Source organism: Taudactylus pleione, unplaced genomic scaffold (genome assembly GCF_031769625.1).
Source record: "Taudactylus pleione unplaced genomic scaffold, aTauple2 ptg000392l, whole genome shotgun sequence".
NCBI classification, from domain to species: Eukaryota; Metazoa; Chordata; class Amphibia; order Anura; family Myobatrachidae; genus Taudactylus; species Taudactylus pleione.
The window spans coordinates 5,836,876-5,861,279 of NW_028284793.1; positions in this window are offsets into that span (position 1 = coordinate 5,836,876).

Sequence of the window (24,404 nt, forward strand, 5' to 3'; positions counted from 1 at the left end):
ATAATGAGAATGTCATTGTGATGTCATAATGGGAGTTAAGATTTGATTTTAAAATGTAGTTTACAGTGTGACATCATAATGGGAGTAACATTGTGATGTCATAATGGAAGAACTAAAGTTTTTTATTAAAGAGAATGACAATGTGATGTCATAATGGGAGTGCCTATGTGAAAAAATGGGAAGGACATTGTGACATCATGTGAGTGACATTGTGATGTCATAATGGGAGTACAAAAGTGGTTTAATAATGAGAGTGACATTGTGATGTCATAATGTGAGTTAAGATTTGATGTTAAAATGGGGTTTACAGTGTGACATCATAATGTGAGTGACATTGTGATGTCATAGTGGAAGTACTAAAGTGGTTTATTAATGAGAATGACATTGTGATGTCATAATGGGAGTTAAGATTTGATGTTAAAATGGGGGTCACAGTGTGACATCATAATGGTAGTAACATTGTGATGTCATAGTGGAAGTACTAAAGTAGTTTATTAATGAGAATGACATTGTGATGTCATAATGGGAGTGCCTATGTGAAAAAAATGGGAAGGACATTGTGACATCATGTGAGTGACATTGTGATGTCATAATGGGAGTACAAAAGTGGTTTAATAATGAGAGTGACATTGTGATGTCATAATAGGAGTTAAGATTTGATGTTAAAATGGGGTTTACAGTGTGACATCATAATGTGAGTGACATTGTGATGTCATAATGGAGTACTAAAGTGGTTTAGTAATGAGTATGACAATGTGATGTCATAATGGGAGTTAAGATTTGATGTTAAAATGGGGGTCACAGTGTGACATCATAATGGTAGTAACATTGTGATGTCATAGTGGAAGTACTAAAGTGGTTTATTAATGAGAATGACATTGTGATGTCATAATGGGAGTGCCTATGTGACAAAAAATGGGAAGGACATTGTGACATCATAATGCACGTGACATTGTGATGTCATAATGGGAGTTAAGATTTGATGTTAAATTGGGGTTTTCAGTGTGACATCATAATGCGAGTGACATTGTGATGTCATAATGGAAGAACTAAAGTTTTTTATTAATGAGAATGACAATGTGATGTCATAATGGGAGTGCCTATGGGAAAAAATGGGAAGGACATTGTGACATCATGTGAGTGACATTGTGATGTCATAATGGGAGTACAAAAGTGGTTTAATAATGAGAATGACATTGTGATGTCATAATGGGAGTTAAGATATAATGTTTAAATGGGGTTTACAGTGTGACATCATAATGCGAGGGACATTGTGATGTCATAATGGAGTACTTAAGTGGTTTAGTAATGAGAATGACATTGTGATGTCATAATGTGAGTTAAGATTTGATGTTAAAATGGGGTTTACAGTGTGACATCATAATGCGATTGTCATTGTGATGACATTTTAATAGTTCTAAAGTGGTTTAATAATGAGAATGACATTGTGATGTAATAATGGAAGTTAAGATTTGATGTTAAAATTGGGTTCACAGTGTGACATCATAATGGGAGTAACATTGTGACGTCCTTGTGGAAGTACTAAGGTGGTTTATTAATGAGAATGACATTGTGATGTCATAATGGGAGTGCCTATGTTAAAAAAATTGGAACTACATTGTGACATCATAAAGTGAGTGACATTGTGATGTCATAATAGGAGTACTAAAGTGGTTTATTAATGAGAATGACATTGTGATGTCATAATGGGAGTGCTTATATGAAAAAAAATGGGAAGGACATTGTGACATCATAATGCGAGTGACATTGTGATGTCATAATGGGAGTACTAAAGTGGTTTATTAATGATAATGACATTGTGATGTCATAATGGGAGTTAAGATTTGATGTTAAAATGGTGTTTACAGTGTGACATCATAATGCGAGTGACATTGTGATGTCATTTTGGGAGTACTAAAATGGTTTAATAATGAGAATGACATTGTGATGTCATAATGGGAGTTAAGATTTGATGTTAAAATGGGGTTTACAGTGTGACATCATAATGTGAATAACATTGTCATGTCATAATGGAAGAACTAAAGTTTTTTATTAATGAGAAAGACATTGTGATGTCATAATGGGAGAGCCTATGTGACAAAAAATGGAAAGGACATTGTGACATCATAATGCGAGTGACATTGTGATGTCATAATTGGAGTACTAAAGTGGTTTAATAATGAGAATGTCATTGTGATGTCATAATGGGAGTTAAGATTTGATGTTAAATTGGGGTTTACAGAGTGACATCATAATGTGAGTGACATTGTGATGTCATAGTGGGAGAACTAAAGTGGTTTAATAATGAGAATGACATTGTGATGTCATAATGGGAGTGCCTATGTGAAAAAAAATGGGAAGGACATTGTGACATCATGTGAGTGACATTGTGATGTCATAATGGGAGTACAAAAGTGGTTTAATAATGAGAGTGACATTGTGTTGTCATAATGGGAGTTAAGATTTGATGTTAAAGTGGGGTTTACAGTGCGACATCATATTGTGAGTGACATTGTGATGTCATAATTGAGTACTAAAGTGGTTTAGTAATGAGAATGACATTGTGATGTCATAATGGGAGATAAGATTTGATGTTAAAATGGGGTTTACAGTGTGACATCATAATGCGAGTGACATTGTGATGTCATAATGGGAGTTCTAAAGTGGTTTAATAATGAGAGTGAAATTGTGATGTCATAATGGGAGTTAAGATTTGATGTTAAAATGGGGTTTACAGTGTGACATCATAATGCGATTGTCATTGTGATGTCATATTAATAGTACTAAAGTGGTTTAATAATGAGAATGACATTGTGATGTTATAATGGAAGTTAAGATTTGATGTTAAAATTGGGCTCACAGTGTGACATCATAATGGGAGTAACATTGTGACGTCATAGTGGAAGTACTAAGGTGGTTTATTAATGAGAATGACATTGTGATATCATAATGGTAGTTAAGATTTGATGTTAAATTGGGGTTTTTAGTGTGACATCATAATGCGAGTGACATTGTGATGTCATAATGGGAGAACTAAAGTGCTTTAATAATGATAATGACATTGTGATGTCATAATGGGAGTTAAGATTTGATGTTAAAATGGGGTTTACAGTGTGACATCATAATGCGAGGGACATTGTGATGTCATAATGGGAGTACTAAAGTGGTTTAATAATTTGAGTGACATTGTGATGTCATAATGGGAGTTAAGATTTGATGTTAAAATGGGGTTTACAGTGTGACATCATAATGGGAGTAACATTATGATGTCATAATTGAAGAACTAAAGTGGTTTATTAATGAGAATTACATTGTGATGTCATAATGGGAGTGCCTATGTGACAAAAATTGGGAAGGACATTGTGACATCATAATGTGAGTGACATTGTAATGTCATAATAGGATTACTAAAGTGGTTTATTAATGATAATGACATTGTGATGTCATAATGGGAGTTAAGATTTGATGTTAAAATGGGGTTACAGTGTGACATCATAATGGGAGTAACATTGTGATGTCATAGTGGAAGTACTAAAGTGGTTTATTAATGATAATGACATTGTGATGTCATAATGGGAGTGCCTATGTTAAAAAAATTGGAACTACATTGTGACATCATAAAGTGAGTGACATTGTGATGTCATAATAGGAGTACAAAAGTGGTTTAATAATGAGAGTGACATTGTGATGTCATAATGGGAGTTAAGATTTGATGTTAAAATGGGGTTTACAGTGTGACATCATAATGTGAGTGACATTGTGATGTCATAATGGAGAACTAAAGTGGTTTAGTAATGAGTATGACATTGTGATGTCATAATGGGAGTTAAGATTTGATGTTAAAATGGGGGTCACAGTGTGACATCATAATGGTAGTAACATTGTGATGTCATAGTGGAAGTACTAAAGTGGTTTATTAATGAGAATGACATTGTGATGTCATAATGGGAGTGCCAATGTGACAAAAAATGGGAAGGACATTGTGACATCATGTGAGTGACATTGTGATGTCATAATGGGAGTACAAAAGTGGTTTAATAATGAGAGTGACATTGTGATGTCATAATGGGAGTTAAGATTTGATGTTAAAATGGGGTTTACAGTGTGACATCATAATGTGAGTGACATTGTGATGTCATAATGGAGAACTAAAGTGGTTTAGTAATGAGTATGACATTGTGATGTCATAATGGGAGTTAAGATTTGATGTTAAAATGGGGGTCACAGTGTGACATTATTATTATTATTATTATCCTTTATTTATATGGCGCCACAAAGGTTCCGCAGCGCCTTACACAGTACATAAATGAGCACACAAGAAAAACAGTTAATAGTAATACAAAACAATGCAGGACAAGGACAAGGTTATAAACTCAGCTGCAAAACACAAGCAGCAGGACATGAGCAACCAGGTGGTAGGTGCCATTGTAGGGAGTTAGGAGTAAATTATACTATAAGTAGGGGGAGGAGAAGCACGTGAGGATGAGGGCCCTGCTCGTGAGAGCTTACATTCTAAAGGGGAAGGGCAGACAGACAGGGGTGACACAGAGGGGTAGATAGTGAAGAAGGAGCATGGAGCAGTGGGTTAGGATATGTGCTGCGGAATGTGTGTGTATAAGACGACCTGATGTTATGTAAAAATTAAGTCCTTCATACATCTATCTCTATGATAGAAAATAGATTGTTTGTGTTATTTACATGAGAGATGTACTAAATAAAGTTGTAGCACTTTAATTTGTGTGTTACATTTTAGCATCTATATACAGCCTGACAAGAAATGCAGCTATTATGGGACTGTCCCGCCATCCTAATACAGTAGTGACTACTTTAGTTCCAGCTGCTGGGTGCTATGCCATGCTCCTGTGAGTGGGTGCATCTCACATGCTAGACCCACTCACAAATGGGTGCAGCCATACATGATGTGGTCCCACAGGATGTTGCAGTACCCGGGCCCAGAATTTCTCTTGGCAGCCCTGGAGGTGACAGACAGAGCGAGGAGGGAATGGGGCTTAGTAGTGGGGTAACAAGACCATGGAGGGAGGTGGTTGAGAGTGGAGGTATAGGAGAAGTGGGGGAAAGAAGCAGAGGGTTGGAAGCAGACTGATGAGAGAAAAAAAGGAAGAACAGCAAGTGGAGGAAAAAGGAGGGGGAAGAGAGGTATGGATAAAGTAGAGGATTATGTGGACATAGAATATGGGGGTTGTGTGAAGTAAGGGTGTTCATGCTGTGGACAAGGTAATAATTGAGATGTAAACTGGAGTGGAGGCTGTGAGATATAGAGTCAGTGTGATATAGAGACAGTGTAATGTGGAGGCTGTGTGATGTAGAGACAGTGAGATATAGAGTCAGTGTGGATTAAAGTTGTTAAATGTTCAAAAATACATGTAAAGAACAGTGCTGCTAATGTATGAGCGCAGCTCCAAAAGTGATATATAAAGGAGAGGTATGTGAGTAGTGGGTGCAGGAATTAGTTTATAAACAAATTATTAATGTGGATAGATGTGACACAATTGGAAAAGGCAATACAAAATGAATGAGGACAAAATTACAATGTACCCGAGCTGATCCAGTCCATACATCATAATGGTAGTAACATTGTGATGTCATAGTGGAAGTACTAAAGTGGTTTATTAATGAGAATGACATTGTGATGTCATAATGGGAGTGCCTATGTGACAAAAAATGGGAAGGACATTGAGACATCATAATGCACGTGACATTGTGATGTCATAATGGGAGTTAAGATTTGATGTTAAATTGGGGTTTTCAGTGTGACATCATAATGCGAGTGACATTGTGATGTCATAATGAGAGTACTAAAGTGGTTTAATAATGAGAATGACATTGTGATGTCATAATGGGAGTTAAGATTTGATGTTAAAATAGGGTTTACAGTGTGACATCATAATGGGAGTAACATTGTGATGACACAGTGGAAGTACTAAAGTGGTTTATTAATGAGAATGACATTGTGATGATATAATGGGAGTGCCTATGTGACAAAATATGGGAAGGACATTTTGACATCATAATGCGAGTGACATTGTGATGTCATTGTGGGAGAACTAAAGTGCTTTAATAATGAGAATGACATTGTGATGTCATAATGTGAATTAAGATTTGTTGTTAAAATGGGGTTTACAGTGTGACATCATAATGCGAGTGACATTGTGATGTCATAATGGGAGTACTAAAGTGGTTTAATAATGAGAGTGACATTGTGATGTCATAATTGGAGTTAAGATTTGATGTTAAAATGGGGTTTACATTGTGACATCATAATGCGATTGACATTGTGATGTCATATTGATAGTCCTAAAGTGGTTTAATAATGAGAATGACATTGTAATGTTATAATGGGAGTTAAGATTTGATGTTAAAATGGGGTTCACAGTGTGACATCATAATGGAAGTAACATTGTGATGTCATAGTGGAAGTACTAAAGTGGTTTAGTAATGAGTATGACATTGTGATGTCATAATGGGAGTTAAGATTTGATGTTAAAATGGGGGTCACAGTGTGACATCATAATGGTAGTAACATTGTGATGTCATAGTGGAAGTACTAAAGTGGTTTATTAATGAGAATGACATTGTGATGTCATAATGGGAGTGCCTATGTGACAAAAAATGGGAAGGACATTGTGACATCATGTGAGTGACATTGTGATGTCATAATGGGAGTACAAAAGTGGTTTAATAATGAGAGTGACATTGTGATGTCATAATGGGAGTGCCTATGTGACAAAAAATGGGAAGGACATTGTGACATCATAATGCACGTGACATTGTGATGTCATAATGGGAGTTAAGATTTGATGTTAAATTGGGGTTTTCAGTGTGACATCATAATGCGAGTGACATTGTGATGTCATAATGAGAGTACTAAAGTGGTTTAATAATGAGAATGACATTGTGATGTCATAATGGGAGTTAAGATTTGATGTTAAAATAGGGTTTACAGTGTGACATCATAATGGGAGTAACATTGTGATGACACAGTGGAAGTACTAAAGTGGTTTATTAATGAGAATGACATTGTGATGATATAATGGGAGTGCCTATGTGACAAAATATGGGAAGGACATTTTGACATCATAATGCGAGTGACATTGTGATGTCATTGTGGGAGAACTAAAGTGCTTTAATAATGAGAATGACATTGTGATGTCATAATGTGAATTAAGATTTGTTGTTAAAATGGAGTTTACAGTGTGACATCATAATGCGAGTGACATTGTGATGTCATAATGGGAGTACTAAAGTGGTTTAATAATGAGAGTGACATTGTGATGTCATAATTGGAGTTAAGATTTGATGTTAAAATGGGGTTTACATTGTGACATCATAATGCGATTGACATTGTGATGTCATATTGATAGTCCTAAAGTGGTTTAATAATGAGAATGACATTGTAATGTTATAATGGGAGTTAAGATTTGATGTTAAAATGTGGTTCACAGTGTGACATCATAATGGAAGTAACATTGTGATGTCATAGTGGAAGTACTAAAGTGGTTTATTAATGAAAATGACATTGTGATGTCATAATGTGAGTTAAGATTTGATGTTAAATTTGGGTTTTCAGTGTGACATCATAATGCGAGTGACATTGTGATGTCATAATGGGAGAACTAAAGTGTTATAATAATGAGAATGACATTGTGATATCATAATGGGAGTTAAGATTTGATGTTAAAATGGGGTTTACAGTGAAACATCATAATGGGAATAACATTGTGATGTCATAATGGAAGCACTAAAGTGGTTTATTAATGACAATGACATTGTGATGTCATAATGGCAGTTAAGATTTAATATTAAAATGTTGTTTATAGTGTGACATCATAATGCGAGTGACATTGTGATGTCATAATGGGAGTACTAAAGTGGTTTATTAATCATAATGACATTGTGATGTCATAATGGGAGTTCAGATTTGATGTTAAATTGGGGTTTACAGAGTTACATCATAATGCGAGTGACATTGTGATGTCATAATTGGAGTACTAAAGTAGTTATAATAATGATAATGTCATTGTGATGTCATAATGGGAGTTAAGATTTGATGTTAAAATGGGGGTTTACAGTGTGACATCATAATTTTAGTAACATTGTGATGTCATAATGGAAGAACTAAAGTGGATAATAATGAGAATGACATTGTGATGTCATAATGGGAGTTAAGATTTGATGTTAAAATAGGGTTTACAGTGTGACATCATAATGGGAGTAACATTGTGATGACACAGTGGAAGTACTAAAGTGGTTTATTAATGAGAATGACATTGTGATGATATAATGGGAGTGCCTATGTGACAAAATATGGGAAGGACATTTTGACATCATAATGCACGTGACATTGTGATGTCATAATGGGAGTTAAGATTTGATGTTAAATTGGGGTTTTCAGTGTGACATCATAATGCGAGTGACATTGTGATGTCATAATGGAGGAACTAAAGTTTTTTATTAATGAGAATGACAATGTGATGTCATAATGGGAGTGCCTATGGGAGAAAATGGGAAGGACATTGTGACATCATGTGAGTGACATTGTGATGTCATAATGGGAGTACAAAAGTGGTTTAATAATGAGAATGACATTGTGATGTCATAATGGGAGTTAAGATATAATGTTTAAATGGGGTTTACAGTGTGACATCATAATGCGAGGGACATTGTGATGTCATAATGGAGTACTTAAGTGGTTTAGTAATGAGAATGACATTGTGATGTCATAATGTGAGTTAAGATTTGATGTTAAAATGGGGTTTACAGTGTGACATCATAATGCGATTGTCATTGTGATGTCATATTAATAGTTCTAAAGTGGTTTAATAATGAGAATGACATTGTGATGTAATAATGGAAGTTAAGATTTGATGTTAAAATGGGGGTCACAGTGTGACATCATAATGGGAGAAGTACTAAAGTGGTTTGTTAATGAGAATGACATTGTGATGTCATAGTGGAGTGCCTGTGTTACAAAATATGGGAAGGACATTGTGACATCATAATGCGAGTGACATTGTGATGTCATAGTGGGAGAACAAAAGTGCTTTAATAATGATAATGACATTGTGATGTCATAATGGGAGTTAAGATTTGATGTTAAAATGGTGTTTACAGTGTGACATCATAATGCGAATGACATTGTGATGTCATTTTGGGAGTACTAAAATGGTTTAATAATGAGAATGACATTGTGATGTCATAATGGGAGTTAAGATTTGATGTTAAAATGGGGTTTACAGTGTGACATCATAATGTGAATAACATTGACATGTCATAATGGAAGAACTAAAGTTTTTTATTAATGAGAAAGACATTGTGATGTCATAATGGGAGAGCCTATGTGACAAAAAATGGAAAGGACATTGTGACATCATAATGCGAGTGACATTGTGATGTCATAATTGGAGTACTAAAGTGGTTTAATAATGAGAATGTCATTGTGATGTCATAATGGGAGTTAAGATTTGATGTTAAATTGGGGTTTACAGAGTGACATCATAATGTGAGTGACATTGTGATGTCATAGTGGGAGAACTAAAGTGGTTTAATAATGAGAATGACATTGTGATGTCATAATGGGAGTGCCTATGTGAAAAAAAATGGGAAGGACATTGTGACATCATGTGAGTGACATTGTGATGTCATAATGGGAGTACAAAAGTGGTTTAATAATGAGAGTGACATTGTGTTGTCATAATGGGAGTTAAGATTTGATGTTAAAGTGGGGTTTACAGTGCGACATCATAATGTGAGTGACATTGTGATGTCATAATGGAGTACTAAAGTGGTTTAGTAATGAGAATGACATTGTGATGTCATAATGGGAGATAAGATTTGATGTTAAAATGGGGTTTACAGTGTGACATCATAATGCGAGTGACATTGTGATGTCATAATGGGAGTTCTAAAGTGCTTTAATAATGAGAGTGAAATTGTGATGTCATAATGGGAGTTAAGATTTGATGTTAAAATGGGGTTTACAGTGTGACATCATAATGCGATTGTCATTGTGATGTCATATTAATAGTACTAAAGTGGTTTAATAATGAGAATGACATTGTGATGTTATAATGGAAGTTAAGATTTGATGTTAAAATTGGGCTCACAGTGTGACATCATAATGGGAGTAACATTGTGACGTCATAGTGGAAGTACTAAGGTGGTTTATTAATGAGAATGACATTGTGATATCATAATGGTAGTTAAGATTTGATGTTAAATTGGGGTTTTTAGTGTGACATCATAATGCGTGTGACATTGTGATGTCATAATGGGAGAACTAAAGTGCTTTAATAATGATAATGACATTGTGATGTCATAAAGGGAGTTAAGATTTGATGTTAAAATGGGGTTTACAGTGTGACATCATAATGCGAGGGACATTGTGATGTCATAATGGGAGTACTAAAGTGGTTTAATAATTTGAGTGACATTGTGATGTCATAATGGGAGTTAAGATTTGATGTTAAAATGGGGTTTACAGTGTGACATCATAATGGGAGTAACATTATGATGTCATAATTGAAGAACTAAAGTGGTTTATTAATGAGAATTACATTGTGATGTCATAATGGGAGTGCCTATGTGACAAAAATTGGGAAGGACATTGGGACATCATAATGTGAGTGACATTGTAATGTCATAATAGGATTACTAAAGTGGTTTATTAATGATAATGACATTGTGATGTCATAATGGGAGTTAAGATTTGATGTTAAAATGGGGTTACAGTGTGACATCATAATGGGAGTAACATTGTGATGTCATAGTGGAAGTACTAAAGTGGTTTATTAATGATAATGACATTGTGATGTCATAATGGGAGTGCCTATGTTAAAAAAATTGGAACTACATTGTGACATCATAAAGTGAGTGACATTGTGATGTCATAATAGGAGTACTAAAGTGGTTTATTAATGAGAATGACATTGTGATGTCATAATGGGAGTGCCTATATTACAAAAAAAGGGAAGGACATTGTGACATCATAATGCGAGTGACATTGTGATGTCATAATGGGAGTACTAAAGTGGTTTATTAATGATAATGACATTGTGATGTCATAATGGGAGTTAAGATTTGATGTTAAATTGGGGTTTACAGAGAGACATCATAATGCGAGTGATATTGTGATGTCATAATTTGAGTACTAAAGTGGTTTAATAATGAGAATGTCATTGTGATGTAATAATGGGAGTTAAGATTTGATGTTAAAATGGGGTTTACAGTGTGATATTATAATGGGAGTAACATTGTGATGTCATAATGGGAGAACTAAAGTGTTATAATAATGAGAATGACATTGTGATATCATAATGGGAGTTAAGATTTGATGTTAAAATGGGGTTTACAGTGAAACATCATAATGGGAATAACATTGTGATGTCATAATGGAAGCACTAAAGTGGTTTATTAATGACAATGACATTGTGATGTCATAATGGCAGTTAAGATTTGATATTAAAATGTTGTTTATAGTGTGACATCATAATGCGAGTGACATTGTGATGTCATAATGGGAGTACTAAAGTGGTTTATTAATCATAATGACATTGTGATGTCATAATGGGAGTTCAGATTTGATGTTAAATTGGGGTTTACAGAGTTACATCATAATGCGAGTGACATTGTGATGTCATAATTGGAGTACTAAAGTGGTTATAATAATGAAAATGTCATTGTGATGTCATAATGGGAGTTAAGATTTGATGTTAAAATGGGGGTTTACAGTGTGACATCATAATTTTAGTAACATTGTGATGTCATAATGGAAGAACTAATGTGGATAATAATGAGAATGACATTGTGATGTCATAATGGGAGTTAAGATTTGATGTTAAAATAGGGTTTACAGTGTGACATCATAATGGGAGTAACATTGTGATGACACAGTGGAAGTACTAAAGTGGTTTATTAATGAGAATGACATTGTGATGATATAATGGGAGTGCCTATGTGACAAAATATGGGAAGGACATTTTGACATCATAATGCACGTGACATTGTGATGTCATAATGGGAGTTAAGATTTGATGTTAAATTGGGGTTTTCAGTGTGACATCATAATGCGAGTGACATTGTGATGTCATAATGGAGGAACTAAAGTTTTTTATTAATGAGAATGACAATGTGATGTCATAATGGGAGTGCCTATAGGAAAAAATGGGAAGGACATTGTGACATCATGTGAGTGACATTGTGATGTCATAATGGGAGTACAAAAGTGGTTTAATAATGAGAATGACATTGTGATGTCATAATGGGAGTTAAGATATAATGTTTAAATGGGGTTTACAGTGTGACATCATAATGCGAGGGACATTGTGATGTCATAATGGAGTACTTAAGTGGTTTAGTAATGAGAATGACATTGTGATGTCATAATGTGAGTTAAGATTTGATGTTAAAATGGGGTTTACAGTGTGACATCATAATGCGATTGTCATTGTGATGTCATATTAATAGTTCTAAAGTGGTTTAATAATGAGAATGACATTGTGATGTAATAATGGAAGTTAAGATTTGATGTTAAAATGGGGGTCACAGTGTGACATCATAATGGGAGAAGTTCTAAAGTGGTTTGTTAATGAGAATGACATTGTGATGTCATAGTGGAGTGCCTGTGTTACAACATATGGGAAGGACATTGTGACATCATAATGCGAGTGACATTGTGATGTCATAGTGGGAGAACAAAAGTGCTTTAATAATGATAATGACATTGTGATGTCATAATGGTAGTTACATTTTGATTTTAAAATGGGGTTACAGTGTGACATCATAATGGGAGTAACATTGTGATGTCATAGTGGAAGTACTAAAGTAGTTTATTAATGAGAATGACATTGTGATGTCATAATGGGAGTGCCTATGTTAAAAAAATTGGAACTACATTGTGACATCATAAAGTGAGTGACATTGTGATGTCATAATAGGAGTACTAAAGTGGTTTATTAATGAGAATGACATTGTGATGTCATAATGGGAGTGCTTATATGACAAAAAATGGGAAGGACATTGTGACATCATAATGCAAGTGACATTGTGATGTCATAATGGGAGTACTAAAGTGGTTTATTAATGATAATGACATTGTGATGTCATAATGGGAGTTAAGATTTGATGTTAAAATGGTGTTTACAGTGTGACATCATAATGCGAGTGACATTGTGATGTCATTTTGGGAGTACTAAAATGGTTTAATAATGAGAATGACATTGTGATGTCATAATGGGAGTTAAGATTTGATGTTAAAATGGGGTTTACAGTGTGACATCATAATGTGTATAACATTGTCATGTCATAATGGAAGAACTAAAGTTTTTTATTAATGAGAAAGACATTGTGATGTCATAATGGGAGAGCCTATGTGACAAAAAATGGAAAGGACATTGTGACATCATAATGCGAGTGACATTGTGATGTCATAATTGGAGTACTAAAGTGGTTTAATAATGAGAATGTCATTGTGATGTCATAATGGGAGTTAAGATTTGATGTTAAATTGGGGTTTACAGAGTGACATCATAATGTGAGTGACATTGTGATGTCATAGTGGGAGAACTAAAGTGGTTTAATAATGAGAATGACATTGTGATGTCATAATGGGAGTGCCTATGTGAAAAAAAATGGGAAGGACATTGTGACATCATGTGAGTGACATTGTGATGTCATAATGGGAGTACAAAAGTGGTTTAATAATGAGAGTGACATTGTGTTGTCATAATGGGAGTTAAGATTTGATGTTAAAGTGGGGTTTACAGTGCGACATCATAATGTGAGTGACATTGTGATGTCATAATGGAGTACTAAAGTGGTTTAGTAATGAAAATGACATTGTGATGTCATAATGGGAGATAAGATTTGATGTTAAAATGGGGTTTACAGTGTGACATCATAATGCGAGTGACATTGTGATGTCATAATGGGAGTTCTAAAGTGCTTTAATAATGAGAGTGAAATTGTGATGTCATAATGGGAGTTAAGATTTGATGTTAAAATGGGGTTTACAGTGTGACATCATAATGCGATTGTCATTGTGATGTCATATTAATAGTACTAAAGTGGTTTAATAATGAGAATGACATTGTGATGTTATAATGGAAGTTAAGATTTGATGTTAAAATTGGGCTCACAGTGTGACATCATAATGGGAGTAACATTGTGACGTCATAGTGGAAGTACTAAGGTGGTTTATTAATGAGAATGACATTGTGATATCATAATGGTAGTTAAGATTTGATGTTAAATTGGGGTTTTTAGTGTGACATCATAATGCGTGTGACATTGTGATGTCATAATGGGAGAACTAAAGTGCTTTAATAATGATAATGACATTGTGATGTCATAATGGGAGTTAAGATTTGATGTTAAAATGGGGTTTACAGTGTGACATCATAATGCGAGGGACATTGTGATGTCATAATGGGAGTACTAAAGTGGTTTAATAATTTGAGTGACATTGTGATGTCATAATGGGAGTTAAGATTTGATGTTAAAATGGGGTTTACAGTGTGACATCATAATGGGAGTAACATTATGATGTCATAATTGAAGAACTAAAGTGGTTTATTAATGAGAATTACATTGTGATGTCATAATGGGAGTGCCTATGTGACAAAAATTGGGAAGGACATTGGGACATCATAATGTGAGTGACATTGTAATGTCATAATAGGATTACTAAAGTGGTTTATTAATGATAATGACATTGTGATGTCATAATGGGAGTTAAGATTTGATGTTAAAATGGGGTTACAGTGTGACATCATAATGTGAGTAACATTGTGATGTCATAGTGGAAGTACTAAAGTGGTTTATTAATGATAATGACATTGTGATGTCATAATGGGAGTGCCTATGTTAAAAAAATTGGAACTACATTGTGACATCATAAAGTGAGTGACATTGTGATGTCATAATAGGAGTACTAAAGTGGTTTATTAATGAGAATGACATTGTGATGTCATAATGGGAGTGCCTATATTACAAAAAAAGGGAAGGACATTGTGACATCATAATGCGAGTGACATTGTGATGTCATAATGGGAGTACTAAAGTGGTTTATTAATGATAATGACATTGTGATGTCATAATGGGAGTTAAGATTTGATGTTAAATTGGGGTTTACAGAGAGACATCATAATGCGAGTGATATTGTGATGTCATAATTTGAGTACTAAAGTGGTTTAATAATGAGAATGTCATTGTGATGTAATAATGGGAGTTAAGATTTGATGTTAAAATGGGGTTTACAGTGTGATATTATAATGGGAGTAACATTGTGATGTCATAATGGGAGAACTAAAGTGTTATAATAATGAGAATGACATTGTGATATCATAATGGGAGTTAAGATTTGATGTTAAAATGGGGTTTACAGTGAAACATCATAATGGGAATAACATTGTGATGTCATAATGGAAGCACTAAAGTGGTTTATTAATGACAATGACATTGTGATGTCATAATGGCAGTTAAGATTTGATATTAAAATGTTGTTTATAGTGTGACATCATAATGCGAGTGACATTGTGATGTCATAATGGGAGTACTAAAGTGGTTTATTAATCATAATGACATTGTGATGTCATAATGGGAGTTCAGATTTGATGTTAAATTGGGGTTTACAGAGTTACATCATAATGCGAGTGACATTGTGATGTCATAATTGGAGTACTAAAGTGGTTATAATAATGAAAATGTCATTGTGATGTCATAATGGGAGTTAAGATTTGATGTTAAAATGGGGGTTTACAGTGTGACATCATAATTTTAGTAACATTGTGATGTCATAATGGAAGAACTAATGTGGATAATAATGAGAATGACATTGTGATGTCATAATGGGAGTTAAGATTTGATGTTAAAATAGGGTTTACAGTGTGACATCATAATGGGAGTAACATTGTGATGACACAGTGGAAGTACTAAAGTGGTTTATTAATGAGAATGACATTGTGATGATATAATGGGAGTGCCTATGTGACAAAATATGGGAAGGACATTTTGACATCATAATGCACGTGACATTGTGATGTCATAATGGGAGTTAAGATTTGATGTTAAATTGGGGTTTTCAGTGTGACATCATAATGCGAGTGACATTGTGATGTCATAATGGAGGAACTAAAGTTTTTTATTAATGAGAATGACAATGTGATGTCATAATGGGAGTGCCTATAGGAAAAAATGGGAAGGACATTGTGACATCATGTGAGTGACATTGTGATGTCATAATGGGAGTACAAAAGTGGTTTAATAATGAGAATGACATTGTGATGTCATAATGGGAGTTAAGATATAATGTTTAAATGGGGTTTACAGTGTGACATCATAATGCGAGGGACATTGTGATGTCATAATGGAGTACTTAAGTGGTTTAGTAATGAGAATGACATTGTGATGTCATAATGTGAGTTAAGATTTGATGTTAAAATGGGGTTTACAGTGTGACATCATAATGCGATTGTCATTGTGATGTCATATTAATAGTTCTAAAGTGGTTTAATAATGAGAATGACATTGTGATGTAATAATGGAAGTTAAGATTTGATGTTAAAATGGGGGTCACAGTGTGACATCATAATGGGAGAAGTTCTAAAGTGGTTTGTTAATGAGAATGACATTGTGATGTCATAGTGGAGTGCCTGTGTTACAACATATGGGAAGGACATTGTGACATCATAATGCGAGTGACATTGTGATGTCATAGTGGGAGAACAAAAGTGCTTTAATAATGATAATGACATTGTGATGTCATAATGGTAGTTACATTTTGATTTTAAAATGGGGTTACAGTGTGACATCATAATGGGAGTAACATTGTGATGTCATAGTGGAAGTACTAAAGTAGTTTATTAATGAGAATGACATTGTGATGTCATAATGGGAGTGCCTATGTTAAAAAAATTGGAACTACATTGTGACATCATAAAGTGAGTGACATTGTGATGTCATAATAGGAGTACTAAAGTGGTTTATTAATGAGAATGACATTGTGATGTCATAATGGGAGTGCTTATATGACAAAAAATGGGAAGGACATTGTGACATCATAATGCAAGTGACATTGTGATGTCATAATGGGAGTACTAAAGTGGTTTATTAATGATAATGACATTGTGATGTCATAATGGGAGTTAAGATTTGATGTTAAAATGGTGTTTACAGTGTGACATCATAATGCGAGTGACATTGTGATGTCATTTTGGGAGTACTAAAATGGTTTAATAATGAGAATGACATTGTGATGTCATAATGGGAGTTAAGATTTGATGTTAAAATGGGGTTTACAGTGTGACATCATAATGTGTATAACATTGTCATGTCATAATGGAAGAACTAAAGTTTTTTATTAATGAGAAAGACATTGTGATGTCATAATGGGAGAGCCTATGTGACAAAAAATGGAAAGGACATTGTGACATCATAATGCGAGTGACATTGTGATGTCATAATTGGAGTACTAAAGTGGTTTAATAATGAGAATGTCATTGTGATGTCATAATGGGAGTTAAGATTTGATGTTAAATTGGGGTTTACAGAGTGACATCATAATGTGAGTGACATTGTGATGTCATAGTGGGAGAACTAAAGTGGTTTAATAATGAGAATGACATTGTGATGTCATAATGGGAGTGCCTATGTGAAAAAAAATGGGAAGGACATTGTGACATCATGTGAGTGACATTGTGATGTCATAATGGGAGTACAAAAGTGGTTTAATAATGAGAGTGACATTGTGTTGTCATAATGGGAGTTAAGATTTGATGTTAAAGTGGGGTTTACAGTGCGACATCATAATGTGAGTGACATTGTGATGTCATAATGGAGTACTAAAGTGGTTTAGTAATGAGAATGACATTGTGATGTCATAATGGGAGATAAGATTTGATGTTAAAATGGGGTTTACAGTGTGACATCATAATGCGAGTGACATTGTGATGTCATAATGGGAGTTCTAAAGTGCTTTAATAATGAGAGTGAAATTGTGATGTCATAATGGGAGTTAAGATTTGATGTTAAAATGGGGTTTACAGTGTGACATCATAATGCGATTGTCATTGTGATGTCATATTAATAGTACTAAAGTGGTTTAATAATGAGAATGATATTGTGATGTTATAATGGAAGTTAAGATTTGATGTTAAAATTGGGCTCACAGTGTGACATCATAATGGGAGTAACATTGTGACGTCATAGTGGAAGTACTAAGGTGGTTTATTAATGAGAATGACATTGTGATATCATAATGGTAGTTAAGATTTGATGTTAAATTGGGGTTTTTAGTGTGACATCATAATGCGTGTGACATTGTGATGTCATAATGGGAGAACTAAAGTGCTTTAATAATGATAATGACATTGTGATGTCATAATGGGAGTTAAGATTTGATGTTAAAATGGGGTTTACAGTGTGACATCATAATGCGAGGGACATTGTGATGTCATAATGGGAGTACTAAAGTGGTTTAATAATTTGAGTGACATTGTGATGTCATAATGGGAGTTAAGATTTGATGTTAAAATGGGGTTTACAGTGTGACATCATAATGGGAGTAACATTATGATGTCATAATTGAAGAACTAAAGTGGTTTATTAATGAGAATTACATTGTGATGTCATAATGGGAGTGCCTATGTGACAAAAATTGGGAAGGACATTGTGACATCATAATGTGAGTGACATTGTAATGTCATAATAGGATTACTAAAGTGGTTTATTAATGATAATGACATTGTGATGTCATAATGGGAGTTAAGATTTGATGTTAAAATGGGGTTACAGTGTGACATCATAATGGGAGTAACATTGTGATGTCATAGTGGAAGTACTAAAGTGGTTTATTAATGATAATGACATTGTGATGTCATAATGGGAGTGCCTATGTTAAAAAAATTGGAACTACATTGTGACATCATAAAGTGAGTGACATTGTGATGTCATAATAGGAGTACTAAAGTGGTTAATTAATGAGAATGACATTGTGATGTCATAATGGGAGTGCCTATATTACAAAAAAAGGGAAGGACATTGTGACATCATAATGCGAGTGACATTGTGATGTCATAATGGGAGTACTAAAGTGGTTTATTAATGATAATGACATTGTGATGTCATAATGGGAGTTAAGATTTGATGTTAAATTGGGGTTTACAGAGAGACATCATAATGCGAGTGATATTGTGATGTCATAATTTGAGTACTAAAGTGGTTTAATAATGAGAATGTCATTGTGATGTAATAATGGGAGTTAAGATTTGATGTTAAAATGGGGTTTACAGTGTGATATTATAATGGGAGTAACATTGTGATGTCATAGTGGAAGTACTAAAGTGGTTTAGTAATGAGAATGACATTGTAATATCATAATGGTAGTTAAGATTTGATGTTAATTTGGGGTTTTTAGTGTGACATCATAATGCGAGTGACATTGTGATGTCATAATGGAGTACTAAAGTGGTTTAGTAATGAGAACAACATTGTGATGTCCTAATGGGAGTTAAGATTTGATGTTAAAATGGGGGTCACAGTGTGACATCATAATGGGAGTAACATTGTGATGTCATAGTGGAAGTACTAAAGTTTTTTGTTAATGAGAATTACATTGTGATGTCATAGTTGAAGTGCCTGTGTAACAAAAAATGGGAAGGACATTGTGACATCATAATGCGAGTGACATTGTGATGTCATAATTGGAGTACTAAAGTGGTTTAATAATGAGAATGTCATTGTGATGTCATAATGGGAGTTAAAATTTGATGTTAAAATGTGGTTTACAGTGTGACATCATAATGGGAGTAACCATGTGATGTCACAATGGAAGTACTAAAGTGATTTATTAATGAGAATGACATTGTGATGTCATAATGGGAGTGCCTATGTGACAAAAAATATGAAGGACATTGTGACATCATAATGCGAGTGACATTGTGATGTCATAGTGGGAGAACTAAAGTGGTTTAATAATGAGAATGACATTGTGATGTCATAATGGGAGTTAAGATTTGATGTTAAAATGGGGTTTACAGTGTGACATCATAATGGGAGTAACATTATGATGTCATAATGGAAGAACTAAAGTGGTTTATTAATGAGAATGACATTGTGATGTCATAATGGGAGTGCCTATGTGACAAAAAATGGGAAGGACATTGTGACATCATAATGCGAGTGACATTGTGATGTCATAGTGGGAGAACTAAAGTGCTTTAATAATGAGAATGACATTGTGATGTCATAATGGGAGTTAAGATTTGATGTTAAAATGGGGTTTACAGTGTGACATCATAATGCGAGTGACATTGTGATGTCATAATGGGAGTACTAAAGTGGTATAATAATGAGAATGTCATTGTGATGTCATAATGGGAGTTAAGATCTGATGTTAAAATGGGGTTTACAGTGTGATATCATAATGGGAGTAACATTTTGATGTCATTGTGGAAGTACTAAAGTGGTTTATTAGTGAGAATGACATTGTGATGTCATAGTGCGAGAGCCGGTGTAACAAAAAATGGGAAGGACATTGTGACATCATAATGCGAGTGACATTGTGATGTCATAGTGGGAGAACTAAAGTGGTTTAATAATGAGAATGACGTTGTGATGTCATAATGGGAGTGCATATGTGACAAAAAATGGGAAGGACATTGTGACATCATGTGAGTGACATTGTGATGTCATAATGGGAGTACAAAAGTGTTTTAATAATGAGAATGACATTGTGATGTCATAATGGGAGTTAAGATTTGATGTTAAATTGGGGTTTACAGAGTGACATCATAATGCGAGTGATATTGTGAAGTCATAATTGGAGTACTAAAATGGTTTAATAATGAGAAAGTCATTGTGATGTCATAATGGGAGTTAAGATTTGATGTTAAAATGGGGTTTACAGTGTGACATCATAATGCGAGTGACATTGTGATGTCATAATGGGAGAACTAAAGTGGTTTAATAATGAAAGTGACATTGTGATGTCATAATGGGAGTGCCTATGTGACAAAAAATGGGAAGGACATTGTGACATCATAATGCGAGTGACATTGTGATGTCATAGTGGGAGAACTAAAGTGCTTTAATAATGAGAATGACATTGTGATGTCCTAATGGGAGTTAAGATTTGATGTTAAATTGGGGTTCACAGTGTGACATCATAATGGGAGTAACATTGTGATGTCATAGTGGAAGTACTAAAGTGGTTTATTAATGAGAATGACATTGTGATGTCATAGTGGGAGTGCCTGTGTAACAAAAAATGGGAAGGACATTGTGACATCCTAATGCGAGTGACATTGTGATGTCATAGTGGGAGAACTAAAGTGGTTTAATAATGAGAATGACATTGTGATGTCATAATGGGAGTTAAGATTTGATGTTAAAATGGGGTTCACAGTGTGACATCATAATGGAAGTAACATTTTAATGTCATAGTGGAAGTACTAATGTTGTTTATTAATGAGAATGACATTGTGATGTCATAATGGGAATTAAGATTTGATGTTAAATTGGGGTTTTCAGTGTGACATCATAATGCAAGTGACATTGTGATGTCATAATGGGAGTACTAAAGTGGTTTAATAATGAGAATGACATTGTGATGTCATAATGGGAGTTAAGATTTGATGTTAAAATGGGGTTTACAGTGTGACATCATAAAGGGAGAAACATTGTGATGTCATAATGGAAGAACTAAAGTGGTTTATTAATGAGAATGACATTGTGATGTCATAATGGGAGTGCCTATGTGACAAAAAATGGGAAGGACATTGTGACATCATAATGCGAGTGACATTGTGATGTCATAGTGGGAGGACTAAAGTGGTTTAATAATGAGATTGACATTGTGATGTCATAATGGGAGTTAAGATTTGATGTTAAAATGGGGTTTACAGAGTGACATCATAATGTGAGTGACATTGTGATGTCATAGTGGGAGAACTAAAGTGGTTTAATAATGAGAATGTCATTGTGATGTCATAATGGTAGTTAAAATTTGATGTTAAAATGTGGTTTACAGTGTGACATCATAATGGGAGTAACATTGTGATGTCACAGTGGAAGTACTAAAGTGGTTTATTAATGAGAATGACATTGTGATGTCATAATGGGAGTACCTATGTGACAAAATATGGGAAGGACATTGTGACATCATAATGCGAGAGACATTGTGATGTCATAGTGGGAGAAATAAAGTGCTTTAATAATGAGAATGACATTGTGATGTCATAATGGGAGTTAAGATTTGATGTTAAAATGGGATTTACAGTGTTACCTCATAATGCGAGTGACATTGTGATGTCATAATGGAGTACTAAAGTGGTTTAGTAATGAGAACAACATTGTGATGTCATAATGTGAGTTAAGATTTGATGTTAAAATGGGGGTCACAGTGTGACATCATAATGGGAGTAACATTGTGATGTCATAGTGGAAGTACTAAAGTGGTTTGTTAATGAGAATTACATTGTGAAGTCATAGTGGGAGTGCCTGGGTAACAAAAAATGGGAAGGACATTGTGACATCATAATGCGAGTGACATTGTGATGTCATAATTGGAGTACTAAAGTGGTTTAATAATGAGAATGTCATTGTGATGTCATAATGGGAGTTAAAATTTGATGTTAAAATGGGGTTTACAGTGTGACATCATAATGCGAGTGACATTGTGATGTCATAATGGGAGTCAAAAAGTGGTTTAATAATGAGAGTGACATTGTGATGTCATAATGGGAGTTAAGATTTGATGTTAAATTGGGGTTTACAGAGTGACATCATAATGCGAGTGATATTGTGATGTCATAATTGGAGTACTAAAGTGGTTTAATAATGAGAATGTCATTGTGATGTCATAATGGGAGTTAAAATTTGATGTTAAAATGGGGTTTACAGTGTGATATCATAATGGGAGTAACATTTTGATGTCATTGTGGAAGTACTAAAGTGGTTTATTAATGAGAATGACATTGTGATGTAATAGTGGGAGTGCCTGTGTAACAAAAAATGGGAAGGACATTGTGACATCATAATGCGAGTGACATTGTGATGTCATAGTGGGAGAACAAAAGTGGTTTAATAATGAGAATGACATTGTGATGTCATAATGGGAGTTAAGATTTTATGTTAAATTGGGGTTTACAGAGTGACATCATAATGCGAGTGATATTGTGATGTCATAATTGGAGTACTAAAATTGTTTAATAATGAGAATGTCATTGTGATGTCATAATGGAGTTAAGATTTGATGTTAAAATGGGGTTTACAGTGTGACATCATAATGCGAGTAACATTGTGATGTCATAATGGGAGTACTAAAGTGGTTTATTAATGAGAATGACATTGTGATGTCATAATGGGAGTGCCTATGTGACAAAAAATGGGAAGGACATTGTGACATCATAATGCGAGTGACATTGTGATGTCATAGTAGGAGAAATAAAGTGCTTTAATAATGAGAATGACATTGTGATGTCATAATGGGAGTTAAGATTTGATGTTAAATTGGGGTTCACAGTGTGACATCATAATGGGAGTAACATTGTGAAGTCATAGTGGAAGTACTAAAGTGGTTTATTAATGAGAATGACATTGTAATATCATAATGGTAGTTAAGATTTGATGTTAAATTGGGGTTTTTAGTGTGACATCATAATGCGAGTGACATTGTGATGTCATAATGGAGTACTAAAGTGGTTTAGTAATGAGAACAACATTGTGATGTCATAATGGGAGTTAAGATTTGATGTTAAAATGGGGGTCACAGTGTGACATCATAATGGGAGTAACATTGTGATGTCATAATGGGAGTTAAAATTTGATGTTAAAATGTGGTTTACAGTGTGACATCATAATGGGAGTAACCATGTGATGTCACAGTGGAAGTACTAAAGTGATTTATTAATGAGAATGACATTGTGATGTCATAATGGGAGTGCCTATGTGACAAAAAATATGAAGGACATTGTGACATCATAATGCGAGTGACATTGTGATGTCATAGTGGGAGAACTAAAGTGCTTTAATAATGAGAATGACATTGTGATGTCATAATGGGATTTAAGATTTGATGTTAAAATGGGGTTTACAGTGTGACATCATAATGCGAGTGACATTGTGATGTCATAATGGGAGTCAAAAAGTGGTTTAATAATGAGAGTGACATTGTGATGTCATAATGGGAATTAAGATTTGATGTTAAATTGGGGTTTACAGAGTGACATCATAATGCGAGTGATATTGTGATGTCATAATTGGAGTACTAAAGTGGTTTTATAATGAGAATGTCATTGTGATGTCATAATGGGAGTTAAAATTTGATGTTAAAATGTGGTTTACAGTGTGACATCATAATGGGAGTAACATTGTCATGTCACAGTGGAAGT